This window comes from Oxyura jamaicensis, chromosome 1, assembly GCF_011077185.1.
Source record: "Oxyura jamaicensis isolate SHBP4307 breed ruddy duck chromosome 1, BPBGC_Ojam_1.0, whole genome shotgun sequence".
Classification (NCBI taxonomy): Eukaryota; Metazoa; Chordata; class Aves; order Anseriformes; family Anatidae; genus Oxyura; species Oxyura jamaicensis.
In genome coordinates, this window is record NC_048893.1 from 72,865,564 (window position 1) to 72,881,449 (window position 15,886).

General features: G+C 41.2%; 1 protein-coding gene and 1 long non-coding RNA gene across 6 annotated transcripts in view; one reads left to right on the forward strand and one right to left on the reverse strand.

The window, feature by feature from the left end:
* Positions 1 to 9,986, reverse strand: part of MPPED1 (metallophosphoesterase domain containing 1) — a 65,440-nt gene extending 55,454 nt beyond the window's left edge. The window contains exon 1 of one of the 5 annotated variants that reach the window (XM_035310775.1): positions 9,828 to 9,986. The gene's annotated coding sequence lies outside the window, so the exon portion shown is untranslated. Of the gene's footprint in view, positions 1 to 8,918; positions 9,052 to 9,238; positions 9,367 to 9,707; positions 9,808 to 9,827 lie in introns of those variants that run through there. The other 4 variants (XM_035310750.1, XM_035310780.1, XM_035310756.1 and 1 more) reach the window with 4 other exon arrangements.
* Positions 9,987 to 13,971: 3,985 nt separating this feature from the next.
* Positions 13,972 to 15,886, forward strand: LOC118156675. Its single transcript, XR_004746375.1, has 2 exons — positions 13,972 to 15,010; positions 15,291 to 15,886. It is a non-coding gene; the product is annotated as an uncharacterized LOC118156675 (long non-coding RNA).

The following is a 15,886-nucleotide window of genomic DNA, read 5'->3' on the forward strand; positions in this document are numbered from 1 at the left end:
AAGTGGAATGCGTTCACCAGTTCATTCAGTGAGAATCCTGAGATGACAAAATACGTTGCACCATCTGCTTCTCAGGACACAACATGTAGGTATATTGATGTGCATGCTTATCAAATATCAGAATAAAACCTTTAAAATGCCTCTCTACAATGGCTCTTACCATGGATTTCACAATCTTCACCTGGTAACGAGAGCACACACACCACTATACTCTGTCCCTCATTTTGAAAAAACCTTTGCTTATGGTGTATCTTTAATTGAAAGAGAATTTAAGCATCGTGCCTTCCAGTTTCAGCTGTCTTCAGAGGACTCTAGTAAAGGAGTTAAATCATATTCATGGCTTATTAAGGGGAGCCTTTGGATCATCTTTTTAAAACACATCTGAGATGGTTCTCTGCTAGCGAATCTAAATTTGCTGTCATCAGTAATACTCAGTTCTGTGACCATATCTTTTCACCAGAAGTCAGAACTTTTCCCATCCAAATAACCAAAACCAGCAGGCATAGTTCTCGATTACCTGTATGTCTTAAAATCCTATAGACTTCAATGAAAAGAAACGGAAGATCTATCCTCTGCTTCGAATCACCTTCTTCACCTGTCAAAGAATATTTCAGTGCCTCTTCATGTATATCACATATTTGTTAACTGCAGATCTACAGGGCACAGAGCTATGTTTTGTGTGTGAAAAGATCCAGTGACTTAAATAAGACTTTCTATTTCTCTGTAATTATAATTACCTTAACCTGAACTAGAGAAAAAAAATAGAAAAAAATCCCCAGTTATTTCTCACCATGCTAAAACACATATCGTTGTTCTTCTTTGCTCATTATAATGACCTTTCAAATACAGTATGACAACATTCTTCAATGAAATTTACTTTTTTCTTCAAACTAGTTTTTTTCCATTGCTCTGAAACTCAAGTACATGTTTCTCTCATTATGTTGTAAGTAAAGAACACTAATGTACTTGTTAGTTTTAACTGTCATAAAAGGATTTTATAGACACAGAAAGTAAGAAACGTGATAAATAATTTGTCTTTTGGAACTGTGCCCTTATATTCACTTCTGTGGAATTTCCTCAAAAGATCTATTGTACCTACCATATGCCAAAGTACTGACCTGCCACCCAGAAAAGAGATGGATCAATGAGTGCAGAAAACACCAAAATTACACATTTGCCTATGAAATCTAATTCTATATTTCGTTAAAGCAGTTAACACTTTTAAACCTTCTTAGCTAGTCTTAGTTTGAATGATGATAGTATGATTTTAAATTACCTGTTCAAATACCTGCCCACCTACCCAGGCTCACAAAACTAGAGTAACTGTGTATTCTATTTATGAAGATTTAATTTTATTTTGAATTAGATATAATTTTATTTTGAATTATCAGGAGCGTGATTTTCTAAACTAATTCTCATCCATACAAATAATTGTTAATTTATTCAATTTAAAAAATAAACATAACCTAGTAATATTGCTTTGTCTTCTTAAACATGCACTTTACAATGTACCAAATACATTTTAGATTTAAACACTGAAACACTGTAAGATTTACAAATAGACTTAACATTTGCCAAGGCTAAATGCATTAATGTAATCCTACATCCGATCTTGCCTGAATGTATAAAACATCACATTTTGATAAAATATTTAAATTTAAATACATTTTTCTTAAAGAAAATCAAGTCTCTTCCCTGACAAACATAGCATTTTGGTTTGATGCTGCCTGTATTTATGCCAAAATATTTGCCAAGGTAGCTAATCTATTTAAGTAATTACCTCTGAGGAAGTAAATTTTAAATAAATATCTAAAAGCCACAAGGCTCACTCCTCACTCTAAAAAAATTGCCTTCGTCTCTGGCAATATTTCAAAACCTGCTGTTACTGAAGATCCTAAGCTCGTACAAGAAAAATGACAAGTCTCAAAATGAAAATAGTAATTCTAATGAAAAAAATAGCTCAAAAATACAGGTTATCTGGAAAAATTACCAAAGATGGACATTCCAATAGGAGTAAATTAGGGTTGCAGTGATTTGATTCTATGTTTCAGTCTGCAATTTTGGCATGTCTTCTGATAAGGCTCTTGAATCTTAAAATATTTACCAAGAAAAAGGAATATGTAAGTACTGAAACATTATATATTTAAGAAAACAGAGTAGGTTTAGATTTGTAACTGAAGAACTTTGTTCTTTTTCTTCACCTTTTTGTGACAACTTGCCTATCATTTCCCGGCTTTCATCTGTACAAGCACCACTGGGTGAAATCCACTTGCCTGAGCCACAGAATTTATCCAAACCAATTTCACTGCAAATTATGTATAAATGCACAGAATTTAGCTGATTTGATCATTCACACATATGTGAGGGCAGAATACATCCCATATAATTTAGCCTGTTCACTCTGATACCAAAATTTTAACAGAATATGACAAAGCCTAATACTGAGTGGAGGATTATCCCAGCAGTCAGTTCGGTAAGTTTGCAGGTAAGAACTCAAAAGTCAGTGTCTGCCACCAGCAGTGGTAGCCGATGATCAGCAGCGTACAGCACAGTGCTGGGGTAGCTGAGGGCAGATGCAAGCAGGCAGCAGCCCTGGAGCAGACAGCAGGAAAGGCAGCAGCTCCCCTGTGCTAAGGTTAGCAGGGGCTGGTGCTGCTGCTTCACACGTGGGCAGCTTAATACCGTAGGACAGCTCACAGGGTCTTCCCTTTTTGTGAAGCAGCATCTCCCAGCTTTGGACGAACTCCTATTGCTAATATTCTCCTCCAATTTCAGGAAGAAATCAAAAGCTAACGAGTCTTGAAGGGTTGCTGATCTCTATGTTAATACACAAGAATGGGAAAATAAAAGTGGCCACTCTAATACCTGTAGGTGAAGATGAATGAAATGCCAAAGTACAAGCATGCCAACATAAGGCAGAATGTAGAACACAGCTTACATGTACATATACCTACAGTGATACTACTTTTGAGATAACTATATAATTAAAAGGAATCAAGCAAAATTTTAACAGCTTTATGCATCTTTCTCTTAGACACAAAACTTTGAAAATTGAATATTGTCCTATCATTTTTGTTTCTATTTTTCATCCATTTAGCTGCATTTATTCACTGAAATCCTTCACGTCATCTCATTAACGTTCAGGGAAGGAGTCAGTGAGTTTGCCCTGTTTATTTTTACAGGTATCCTCCCTACAACTGATAAAGGAAAAATATACAACAAAATACTTAAATGTGTTTGTTTGATGTTTAAACATTTAAATACGGTTGTTTGGACCACTCACTCCTTGCGCCCATGATGTCACGCCCAGAGAGCCCACCGGAAACTGAGACTAAGATAATGAAAGCCTTTTTCAAAGAATGAAGACAGGGAATACAGGGGTAGTCCCAGGTAAACAGTCCTGATGGGGAGCGTTTCAGGTCAGACACCTCTGCGTATTCGACAGATCTAAAATGTCCAGCTGCTGCTTTGCTAACCAGAAGAATACAGTCTTTCTTGCACAAGGATGCTTCTAATCACTGCTCTCCCTGAAACTGAAGGGGCTACTCCTGAGAGTAGATCCATGGGAATGGCTGTACTGAGGCACACTCCAGCTTGGCTAGCTCAGGGGGAAGCTCTCGCCCTTCAAAACACTGATCAGCCTGCTCCAAATGCAGGATCATTGCTCACTGGGCTGGCTGTCACCGAACTGTGACTCCGAGCTGTATACACAGTACAACATCTGATTTGCTGGCAGTTTAAAAAAATGATTTGACAATTTTATTTGGACCAACTACAAATCTTCATTTGACCTGAAAGATGCTAAAACAAAGCCAAATATTTCAGTGGTGAAAAGTAAAGGGAGATCAAAATGAAAAAAACATTTAGGAGGAAAGTATCAAAGTAGTGAAATGAAACCACTATACTTTTTTGGATTTGCTTTTCCTTTATGCTCCTTACTTGATCAACCTGGTGAAACCAGAAATTATTATTTTTTTTGGTGCTGTCAAATCTGAATTTCCACTGAAACACATAGAAGTTGACATTTATTTCATTTTTTTTATTACTTGTATTTACTATTCAGTTTTTACTATTTTGTTAACTACTAGCAGCAGTTGAGTTTCATCCATCCCACCCCCTTTCTAGTAGGCAAGGTATCACAGAATCACAGAATTGTAGGGGTTGGAAGGGACCTTGAAAGATCATCGGGTCCAACCCCCCTGCCAAAGCAGGTTCCTCTGAGCAGGCTACCCAGGTAGGCGTCCAAACGGGCCTTGAATATCTCCAGAGAAGGAGACTCCACAACCTCCCTAGGCATCCTGTTCCAGTGCTCTGTCATCCTCACCATGAATAAGTTACTTTGCATGTCGGTGCAGAACTTCCTGTGCTCTATCTTGTGGCCATTGCCCCTTGTCTATCCCCCACAAACCACTGAGAAGAGATTGGCTACATCCTTCTGTCTCCCACACTTCAGGTATTTATACACATTGATGAGATCCCCTCTCAGTCTTCTTTTCTCCAGGCTGAACAGACCCAGGTCTCTCAGCCTTTCTTCATAAGGAAGACACTCCAGGCCCCGTATCATCTTTGTGGCCCTCTGCTGGACTCTTTCCAGGAGATCCCTGTCTTCTTTGTACCAGGAGGGAGAGGGTGACTAACAGACCTGGAAAAGAATGTTGCACAGGGATCCTGAACAAAGCGCATGGGAAGATGTGACAGCGAGGGATGACAAAATCAACAAATGGGGATTAATCGGAGTCACTTCTAGCACTTGCAGGTTAGCAAGGAAATGCCTACAACACAACTTTATGGAGAAATCCTCCCAACACTTTCTAGGAACAAAAGACTTTGGGGTGCCCATTTTAAGTGCCTGTACACTGACAATGAGGAATAAACAAGATGAGTTAGAGATGTATGTACGGCTGGAAGTCTATGATCTCATTGGGATCTTGGAGACATGGTGGGACGGCTCCCATGACTGGAGCGTTTCAGTGGAAGGATACAGGCTCTTTAGGAAGCACAGACTTGGGAAGATGAGGAGGGGGAACACCCTCTATGTCAGTGACCAGATCAAATGTGTTGTGGCCTAACCCAGCAGGCAGCTCAGCACCACCTAGCTACCTGTTTGCTCTCCCCTACTGAAATGGGGGAGAGAATTGAAAAGGTAAAAGTACGAGAAATTGTGGGTTGAGATAAAAACAAGTTACTAGGTAAAGAAAAGCTGCATGTGCAAGCAAAGCAGAATGAATTAATTTGCTGCTTCCCATCAGCAAACAGATGCGCAGCCACTCCCAGGAAAGCAAATCTCATCATGCCTAATGGTTCCTTGGGAAGACAAATGCCATCATTCAGAATGTCCCCGTCCTTCCTCCTTTCCCCCCAGCTTTTATTGTTCAGCATGACACCACACAGTATGGGACATCCTTTTGTCCAGTGTGGGTCAGCTCCTGGCTGTGTCCCCTCCCAGCTCCTTGTGCACCCCCAGGTACCTCACTGGTGGCAGCACTAGAAGCTGGAAGTCCTTGGCTCTGTGTGAGTACTGCTCTGTGACAGGTAAACATTGGTGTGCTATCACCACTATTTTTATCAAAAATCCAAAATACAGCATCACTTGAGCTTCTATAAAGAAAATTAGTTTTTTTCCAAGCCAAAACCATGAGAAGTGCATGGAGCTCTGCTTGGGGTTGACCTAAAGTTTATGAGTTGGGACTAAAGAAAGGACAGGGCTCCCATATGGAAAATGTTCAAGTATGGGCTGGATGTGATGTGGATCAAAAGCTGGCTGAACAGCTTGGTCCACAAGGTAGTGGTCAGCGGCACAAAGTCTTGGTGGAGACCAGTAATGAGCAGAGTAGCCCAGGGTCCAGTCATATATAACATCTTCATTAGTAGTCCAGGTCACAGAATCACAGAATTGTAGGGGTTGGAAGGGACCTTGAAAGATCATCGGGTCCAACCCCCCTGCAAAGCAGGTTCCTCAGAGCAGGCTGCCCAGGTAGGCGTCCAGATGGGCCTTGAATATCTCCAGAGAAGGAGACTCCACAACCTCTCTAGGCAGCCTGTTCCAGTGCTCCCTTACCCTCACCGTGAAGAAGTTCTTTCGCATGTCGGTGCAGAACTTCCTGTATTCTATTTTGCAGCCGTTGCCCCTTGTCCTATCCCCACAAACCACTGAGAAGAGGTTAGCTACATCCTTCTGTCTCCCACCCCTCAGGTATTTATACACATTGATAAGGTATCTTGAACTTCTACCAAAATCTACTCACACTAGGGACTTTAGTACATATGCCGAGGGAGAAAACTGAGATACATCTCAGAACTGCAAGACTGAAGGTAAACTTTAAGCAATAAATTTTTGGTTTACCACAAAACCAGAAAGAAGGCTGTCACATAAAGAAAACATAGTCCCAGCATTATTATTTATTATTATATGGGTGTCTACAGACCAACTGAAATCCAAAAACAAACTATGCTAGGCATTGCACAAACAGCAGCAAAAAGCTTCTGCCCCAAAGAGCTTACAGTATACAGAAACTCAACAAAGGAGTAGGGGCAAACAATAATACAGAAACATAGAAAAAGGATCAATGCAATGACAGAACATCATGTTCCTTCCATCTTGTTTTGCAGAGACGGAAAAAATAAACAAGATTAGCGTCACAGAAGACAAAAGCAGAGAGAAGATAGGTTATTATAGCACAGGAAAGAGGAAAAAGCCAAGAACGTGGCATGCAGGATGGCTGAGCTATAGAACACATTAAGAAAAGTGAAGCGACTGCAAGAGCTGGCAAAGAGAGCTTGAGCAAAACAGCCTATTAGGATAAGGCAGAGAAAAAACTGTCCAAAATATCAGCAGCCATCAGTCTCCCTCATATGTTGCTTCTACAGCTGCTGTGTTGGCTTCAGTCTTTGGTTGAATGGCAAGACCCTCACCCACCATAAGAGAAGTTGGACGAGCTGTATGGCAGAGACACTGAACTTAAAAGGTCAGGAGGACACGCTGCATACGACATAGCATTGAAAAGAGTCATATCTGCTAGACACAGTAATCTGATTAACAGAAATGTATAAATGAAAAGGATATAAGTAAGGGCAAATACTTGCAATTGAAATGTATTCAATTGAAATGTATTACACCTCTGAAAATAGATAACCTACGTAAAAAACATACATAAAAAATTCCTTGTTACACCAATATTAGTATGGCTCTGCATGGTCATACATAGCATATTTAAATGAGATTACAAAGCCAATTTTACTCCAATGGTAAATAATCACATTTTAAACAGTGATTAAATGGATAACTCTAAGCATTTTGTATTTAGGTTAGTGTAATGAATCCCATTCAGTTACAACTGCAAGTTACTACATATATAGCATGATGGTTATTTGTTAATCCTAATATAATTTCCACTGTCATATCAAATCACAGCAAAACTGTCACCCTTGTTGACAGTTTCAACAATGAGGTCAAGCAGTGAGCAGTCACAGTGCACAGTCTAATGTATGTTAATGTAACAGTAACATGTGAAAAGGCTCTTCCCTGAGATCACTTTACACATCCTCACTGAATGTGACTGCTTGCTGTTCTTCAAAACGAGGTCCAACAGGAATCAAATGAACTTGATGATTTTTACTATGTTTATTTATCATTTGAGATGAAACCTGTTTTCATGCACAAAAATACTGAAATCGTCAAATATAAACTCACTTTTTTATTCACTATTTGATATCATTTCTATGTGTCAGGAAGAAGAAACCATCTGGATAATCAACTAAGCAGATAACTGGTTCCAGGGGATTTGAGTCTACTTCCTCCTGATTCAGTGGAAAAACTCTTGTTCAAAGATCAGAGCACCAGCTATATCTTTGCATTCTCGCATGTTTGGTGTTTGGCATCACAAACTAATACCAAAACAAGTGTCTCCAAAACAGGCTTTCACATAGGGCCTGAGGGATTTGCCCTAGTCTACCAGGAGCAGTTGTTTATCTTTAAAATAGGCATTTTTCTTCATGTAAATATGTACAGGTATTTGCAGAAGTTGCCATGCTTTAAATTAGACCAAAGGAGAGCAGAGAGAGGAGAGAAAGAGGGAATAATGTACAAGCAAGAAATCTGAAATTCTTCTGTGGCTGCCTGAGACAATGAAGAAAACCAGAAGAGCAAAGCTAAAACTGTTTAAACATACCATTAAAAATTCACAGTGCACAGTTAATATCAATCAATTCATGTATGTATCATACATGGAATAGCCATTACATTTAATAATTGAAAAAAAAAACTATAGATAAAATTATAACCACCACCACCCCCCATTTGTATAGTACACTGCCAGAAAATTTACAGTGCCTGGCATCATGGAACCTTTTAATACACATGGGTCCAACACAATTACCATCATATAATGACTACTTAACTTGTCTTCTCAAAAGATACTCTAATTTCGGTAGTCAAATCTTCGCCATACACATTTAAAACATAGTCTTGTGTTTTAAATATCTGTCTACTGATACTGTCCTGAATAACTGAGAGTTCACTTAATCAGGAGGCAATCACAAAGTTTAATAATCTTGCCTAGCTATCAATTTATCCAAAATACACAAACCTCCTTAAGTCTAAGTTACTTACTAAATTTATTAAGCATTAACTGAAGTTGTAGTGGTTATCAATACCGGACATTGTGAGCAAATCTCTTAATTATGATATTGTCAAGGTATAGATTGTGTAAGCAGAAATCTTTCACTATTGATCATTTGCCAAGGAGAATGGAATGTTCAAAACCCATTCCGTTTCTGCACATTCCCCAGATTTATCTCCTACGTTGTCCACATCCCAGTATATGTATTAATAAATGTGTTCCACGTTACCTTTCCAAAAGTGCCAAACACAAACCGCAGGTATAAAGAAAGCAATATATTAAAAGCAATGAAATCCCTACCTAACCCTCCCTGATTTTGCTTTTTTTTTTTCCTCCTTCGAGCCAAGCAGTGGCGCGACCCACTCCACGCAGATCAGCACGGATCCTGAAAAACTTATGGCACAGGTCTCCTCCCGCGGCGAAAACTTTGGAGGTCACCAAGCCCTCTCCCACCACAATGGGGTGCTGTGCCACCTCGGGGGGCCCTCGGCGACAACTCCGCCTACAAACTAACTTCTGCCCGAGGGCGGCCGGGCTCCGTGGGGCGCCCCGGGGAGAGGCAGGGAGCGGGCAAGACGGCGGCCGCCCCCCATGCCCGGGAGCGGGGTGCCAGCCCTTACCTCGGCGCACCCCCTTTCTCCGCTCCGGCACGGCAGCATCGAGGCAGGACAAGGAGAGCTGCCGGCAGCTCTCCCTGCTCCTCGGAGAAGCCCTTCCCCCTCCGTCGCTCCCTCCCCTCTCGCCCCCCAGCTTTGGGGCACACACACAGAAATCTATTTTTTAAGGAGCACGGAGGAGCAGCCACGGGGAAGCTGGGTTGGGAGAAGCAAAACCCTGACGCGCTTGGGGGTGGATAGGAAAAAAAAAAAAAAAAAAAAAAAAGGGGGGGGGGGGGTAGGGCCCGCCCCCCCCGCCCCCAACCCCCAGCTCCCAACCCCCAGCCCCGCCGCCCCCAGTGCTCCCACAGCGGGGAGCGGGCCGCGGGTGTGACTCCCCCGGCCCCGAGCCGGCACTCAAACCCCACCTGGGGCGGCCGCTCGGGTCCCTCCCCCGCCGCAAAGGGGCAGGAGGCTCTAACAAAATACTCACCCTGCGCGCCGGGGCTGCTTGGAAGCCGACGGATTTTGTGCGAGCGCTCGTCTCATTCTCCGGGAGCCCAGCCTCCCCTCCCCCCCACCTCCCCTCCCCCGCCTCTCCCACCTCCCCCACCTCCTTTGGGGGGCCAGGAATCCCCCAGTGTCGGCCCTCCCCTCCTCCCCGCCCGGCCGGGGCTCCATGGCCCCCCGTCCGAGGCTGGGGCCGGGGCCGGGGCCGGGGCGGGACGAGCTGGCGGTGCGGCGGCGGCTCGGCTGGGGGCAGCGGGGGGCGGCGCGGGGCCGCCCCCGGCGGTTCGCGGGGGTGGCTGCGCCCAGGGAAGCCCCGGGGCAGACTTGAGGCGGCAGCCGCCGGGAGGCCGCTGCCCGGCCGTCCTCCGAGATCGTGGGGAAGTCGGCCTGGGGTGTCGCGCTGTCCGCCGCCAGGCAGCCAGGCGGGGGGGGGCGGGCGGCCCGTTGGGGTCCGCGGCAGGCGTCCCCCGTCCGGAGCCCTCCTCACGGACTTTCCCTCTCGGGCTCCGGAGCCTTGGGGCTGGGGGAGCCGCTGTGGGCCCTGCAGAAGAGAAGGGGGTGCCGGGGAAGGGGTGGGTCTGTGAGGTACTTGTGGGATGCTGGAAGTTGGGGTGCTATGGGGGCAGGCCGCGGCCCCGCCAGCGGCCGGTGTGCTCCTCAGAGGCACTGAGCATGCACGGCTCCTGCCAGCTCCCAGATCAGGCCATGATAGAATCATAAATGCATAATACTCCTCTGATGTGATGAGTAGGGAGCAGGAAAGTTAAACGCATACATCAAGGAGAGGCAACTGACATGTAAAGGGCTTTGCTGTGCAGTTGTTGAGAGATTCTGAAATGAAATATTTTAAAACCTTTCCAAGAATAAATTCCCACACACTTGTTTCTGGATTGCCTACTAGGCAAGGAAGTGATCTGGATAGCTAGCAACAAGTGGTAGAGTTACATCTGCTTTTAGCATACATGGTGACTTTATCACTGATAAAACAGTCATTGAAAAAAATTGGTGCTGGAAAACATCCCTTCTATCAAGACTTAGGATTTGGACATAAGTTCTATGTAAGCATGAAAGAGGTGGCATTAGGGAAAAAATCTGGAGGAAATAAAGCAATGCACCTCAGACTAGCCCAGTAGTCAGCATATCCCCGAAGCGGAGGCCAAACTTGAACATAGGCCTCTGCGTAGGGGGTGAATACCTCAGCTACCCACTGAGCTATTATCTACTCTCTGCACAGATAGAGACGAGGTCAGGCTGTGTATCAGAAACCGAAAATTGGACCTGAAAATCCTCCCTCACTGTTTCCATTACTGGCAAAACATGTATTTATCTTGAAAGTTTGCATTTTGACATGTCAGCATTTTTACAACAATATAAATGTGCTTGGACTTTTTTTTTTTTTTTGATCAGCCTAATGGTTAGGACCTATTAGAAGCTGCAGAACATATTCATAATCAATTCACTTACTCACATGCATGAATACAAGCTTAGAAAAGTAATAACAGGCACCCGTTTTTGGAAATCATGAGGCTGTGTAGTTTCCCCACGGGAAATATGAGTAATAAATTCCTTAAAAAATGTTTTAAAATGTGCTAAGTATTTCTCATATTTATTTTTGTCTTTAATACTAAAATTGTTGATGAAATAGTCCAGATATGGTAAGGTTGGCTTGACATAAATCCTTCCTTTTAATTATTGTTTAATAGATGAGGCAGAAAAAATAATATCTTGGTAACTTAGGTGTGGGGTTTTTCATTGTTACTGTTTGTTTTTACTTTTTAAATTTTTAGTTGTCTTGCCTAAGAGAAACTTTTTACTTTTTTTCCTAAACATGTAAACATAAATTTGAAGCTGTATTACCAATATGGCTATTCTGATTGCTCTTCAGCTAAAGGATGACTTATCCATACACATTGTATTATTCTATTTTAGCTTTTAAATCTTTATTCAGAACAATAATTTCTTAAGCTCTATTGTTACAAAATAGTGAATTATACTTTGCATTTTTAGTTGTTTATGATTTGTGATAAGTTCTGTTTGCATGAAAACTGACATTCAGTTAAAATTTACATGACACCATTTTAAATTGTTCATTAATTAAGACTACCTTAAATGTTCTTGATGCATTTCAAAAGCATGTTTGCCTTTTAAAATACTTTATGAAACAACTAAAATAGTAACGTGTAGAAAAGGAATTAAATTGGAAGCGTCTAGCAGCCATCACCTTCATAGTCTTAGAGAAGACAGATCTTATCCTCTCTTACTTAGGTTTTGTTATAGATTGACAGGAAAATCTTTTTTCTAGTCTTACGTTGATTTTTCAGCTGTGAGTTAAATAGTTCTTAACTGAACTTCTGGCGTGGCTTGAAACAAAGACGCTTCCTCTGCCTGTAGAAGACACTGCAGCTCTCAGAAATTGCTCTCCTGCATCATTTAAATCCTGTTCCATATGCTTGGCCAGTGGCTTCAGTCAATTCACTGGCATCACCTTCAAAACTTCAGCAGCAAACACCTCTTTTCATTGACTGTCTGAACTCACTTCAGTACATGACAGCAAGTATAAGATCTAAATTACCTCCAGTATCACATGAGATGCAGATTATGTATATGGGGTGAGGGGCGTTGATTTTTTTTTTTTTTAATAATTAATTCTGTGAGGAAATACGACAGAATAATGGTGTCCATTTAGGACAGTACTTCTAATGGTATCTTGATCAAATTCAAGGGATAATAATGCAAAGAACCCCTTTAGGGTTTCAACTTTAGGATTCTATTCAACTATTTATAGTTACCCTTGATTGTACAAAGTGAATGTTACTTCAAGGTGGGCAAATGAAGTTCAGGAGAACACTGGGAAAGGCAGAAATGGATAGTAAAGATAGTCCTGTATAAAAGCACATCTCTTTATTTCTGCTAAATGTTTGTATTTCATTTGGGTTTTTGGTCATTGTTAATTATTTGTATCGTTTAATTTAAATCCATACTTCAAAACCACCCATTTTGCAGTGGGTGAACAGATCATACCTTCTTCAGGTTTTTTTATGTTTCTCAAATAGCTTGATTTTTACAGATACGGGGCCAGCAGACTTCTGTCAGCGCAGCGTCACTGCAGAGGAGGAACAGTAGACCACTGCTGAGTGACGTTCTCTAGCTCTGAAATCTTCAATCATCTCTTGCGTTATGTGGTTCTGTCCTCTGTGCTTGACATGTCAGACTTCCTGTACGTGCACTGCAGAGCTAGTCTACACATATGCACTACACTGATACCTCCTAGACTAGTCTGTTTTAGGATCCCACAATGTTCCCCTGATGGATCAGGTTTAATGCACATGTGCAAGTACAGCTGATCTACGCATTCAGTGTGGTCCTAGCCTGCACTCTTGAATATTGTGCATGCAAGTCAGTGCACATGCACTCTGGTGCTTTGCTCTGTGGCCGTAAAACCTAGACAAATAAAGAAGAGCATCAAGTTGTGCCTGCACGTGATTTCTACATGGAGGAAATGACGTATGTAGGAAGCCTTATCTATAAACTAGCCTTACTTCTTCATTCTCCAGCAATGGAGAGACCTGTTACTTGGGCAGTGGAACTTCGTTGTTGACATACACACAAAAAAAAGTTTATGTTTTTTTGTAACCCCCTATCTCTTTCCCAGAGAAATTTAAAACTGGGTCTGATGCATGACTAATATTCCATTGTCATTTCTTTAGTGGAGGGAGGTCATTAATATGCATTATGTTTTTCATCTGATAAATACATAGCTATTTCATAATAATAAATGTATTAGTTGAATCATTCTCATTCATATGTAGTTTTCCAGTAAACCTCAGTGATCTTTCAATTGTTGTGAGGTATTCCCTCCCACTCCTAAAATACAGAACTGCAGTACTCTGCCTGCGGGGAAAAAGCCTGAAGCCACATGGTGATGTATCTGTTCAACACTGTGAAAGAGAAATTCCCTATTCACAGTCCTGCACAGTCAACATTACCTGCTGGTAAATATTAAGTTGCCTGAGTTGCCTGATATCATGATTTAAACCCTATTTTTTTTTTTTTTTCTCTTGCATTATGTTGTTTGACAAAATGAAAGAGACAAAAGACTCGATTGTTTGCATACCATGCAATTGTATGGTATATGTATATATGTATGGTATGGTATAATACCAAGCAAACAATTGCATGTTGATCAATTCTACAGGCTTTTCATATTCTTAAAACTATAGTAATACTATAGATACCATAGGACCATTGTTTTATACCAAAGATGCCAAAAATGGCTTCAGAATTATATTCAGCTTTCAATTAGTCACAAATCATCCATTGTCTGGGTCACATCAAAAGCATGTAAGTACTATAGAATTTCTCTTCTTTCTTGATGTAGTTTCCAGTTGCATTTTCCTGGAGCCTTCCTTGAAGTTTAATACTGTGCTGGATGCTGGAGTGCTACAAATAACCCTAAAGCCTGAACAGAAATTGCTCATATTATTAATAGTAAGATAAAATAAGTCTGCATTCTCCTGTATTAAAAAGAGAAAATTAAGCAAAGTGAATAAAAAAGAAAACCAAAAGCATTTTATTTTGTAAGATTGGGAGTTATATATTTGGAACAGCTCTAAAGATTACTTTCTTTTCCATTGCTATAAATCAAAAAAATGTAACTGAGATGCCATCTCTAGTGATGAAAGGTATTTTGTTGTTGTTTTTTTTACAAGAGATATGTACCCTTCAGTTCAGGGGAAAAAGTCCATTTCCAAATTGCTTTTAACAACAATCCAGTTGTCATATTTATGCTTCTATTTTAGGAACATAGCTCTCTTTTATAGACATTAAACACAGTTTACTAGTGGAATTTTTCATTTATTATAACTGTTTCATGTAGTGTCTTTCATGTAAAAATTATAAAAGGGATTTACTGTTGGATTTAGATGATGTTGGGGTTTGGTTTTTTTGCCCTTTGTTCTTTTGTATTTTATTTCTTTGGAGAACTCTTTTTTCCCCCCTTTCAGGAAATTTCACATAATCTTTTCCATTCGTCATCAGCCAGGTTGCTGCTTACCAGAGTAACTGCCAAGCTTTCAACTCCTTGTCATCAATGGGCTGTGAATGACAGACAGCATTAATGTTGGCAAACTCCCACTCTCCTTTTCGGCTTTCCCAAATGTAATTAAACTGCACTAATACAGCACAAACGGAAAGCTGCAGCTTTATTTTACTCACCCTAATAACATAACAAATCACAGAAGCACACAATGGAGTCAAATAAACCCATCATGGCACGGAAATTCAGAGGTAAGGGAAGTGTGCATCTACCACTTAGAGGAAAAAAAAAAAAAAAAAAAAAAAAAATAAGAGAGAGAGAGAAAAGCGTCCTCCTTTCTGTTCCTAACAGTACAATGACTGCACTGTTTGACCTTCAGCAAGACGATACATCCAACATCTGAGTAGCCAGCCACTCTCTGCTGCAGCCTTGTGAAAGGCATCAAGTGTTTCCTCTTCTCTTGCACCTTCAATTTAAGCATAAAGGGAATAAATAGCCTCTCCTTGAAACGATCTGCTATCTCTCTGGTAGGAGACAGCTGGATAAAGGACAGAAAAGATGTAACATACAGTTTGAATGACACACAACTTACCCACCAGAACAAGATGGCATTATCCTGATCACGGAGGAAGTCCTGAGCTTTTGGTTTAAAGACTGGGGGTGTCAGAGGATAGCCAAGAGTGAGGAAGGAGAAAAGAGTCCTCACTTCACCTGCAGAGGATGACGGAGGCTTGTAGAATGCACACTTATCACTGAACATTTCTGGGATAGATAACTTACGAGCAAATTAATTTTTATATGTTTCTCAGGACCGAGATGAGTGAAATGAAGTTACTGGCCTGCAGAAATGCAATGGAATTTGCCCATAAAGCTGTCCCCCCTTGCTTCAGTGCTCTAGGATGGGAAGCAAGTGCTCATAAGGAGGCTAAGAACTGACTGCCATGAGCACTGTAAATGCAGCTCTGTGGCCAGCATACATGCTGGAAAAGGGATGGTAATCTCATTTTTCAAGCTATCAAAAATAGTACAGTTGGCTTATAAGACAAAGTAAGTTTACAGTAATGCAAATAAATAGTTTGAATAAACACAGACAAACAAACAACAAAAAAAATAAATAAATAAAGATT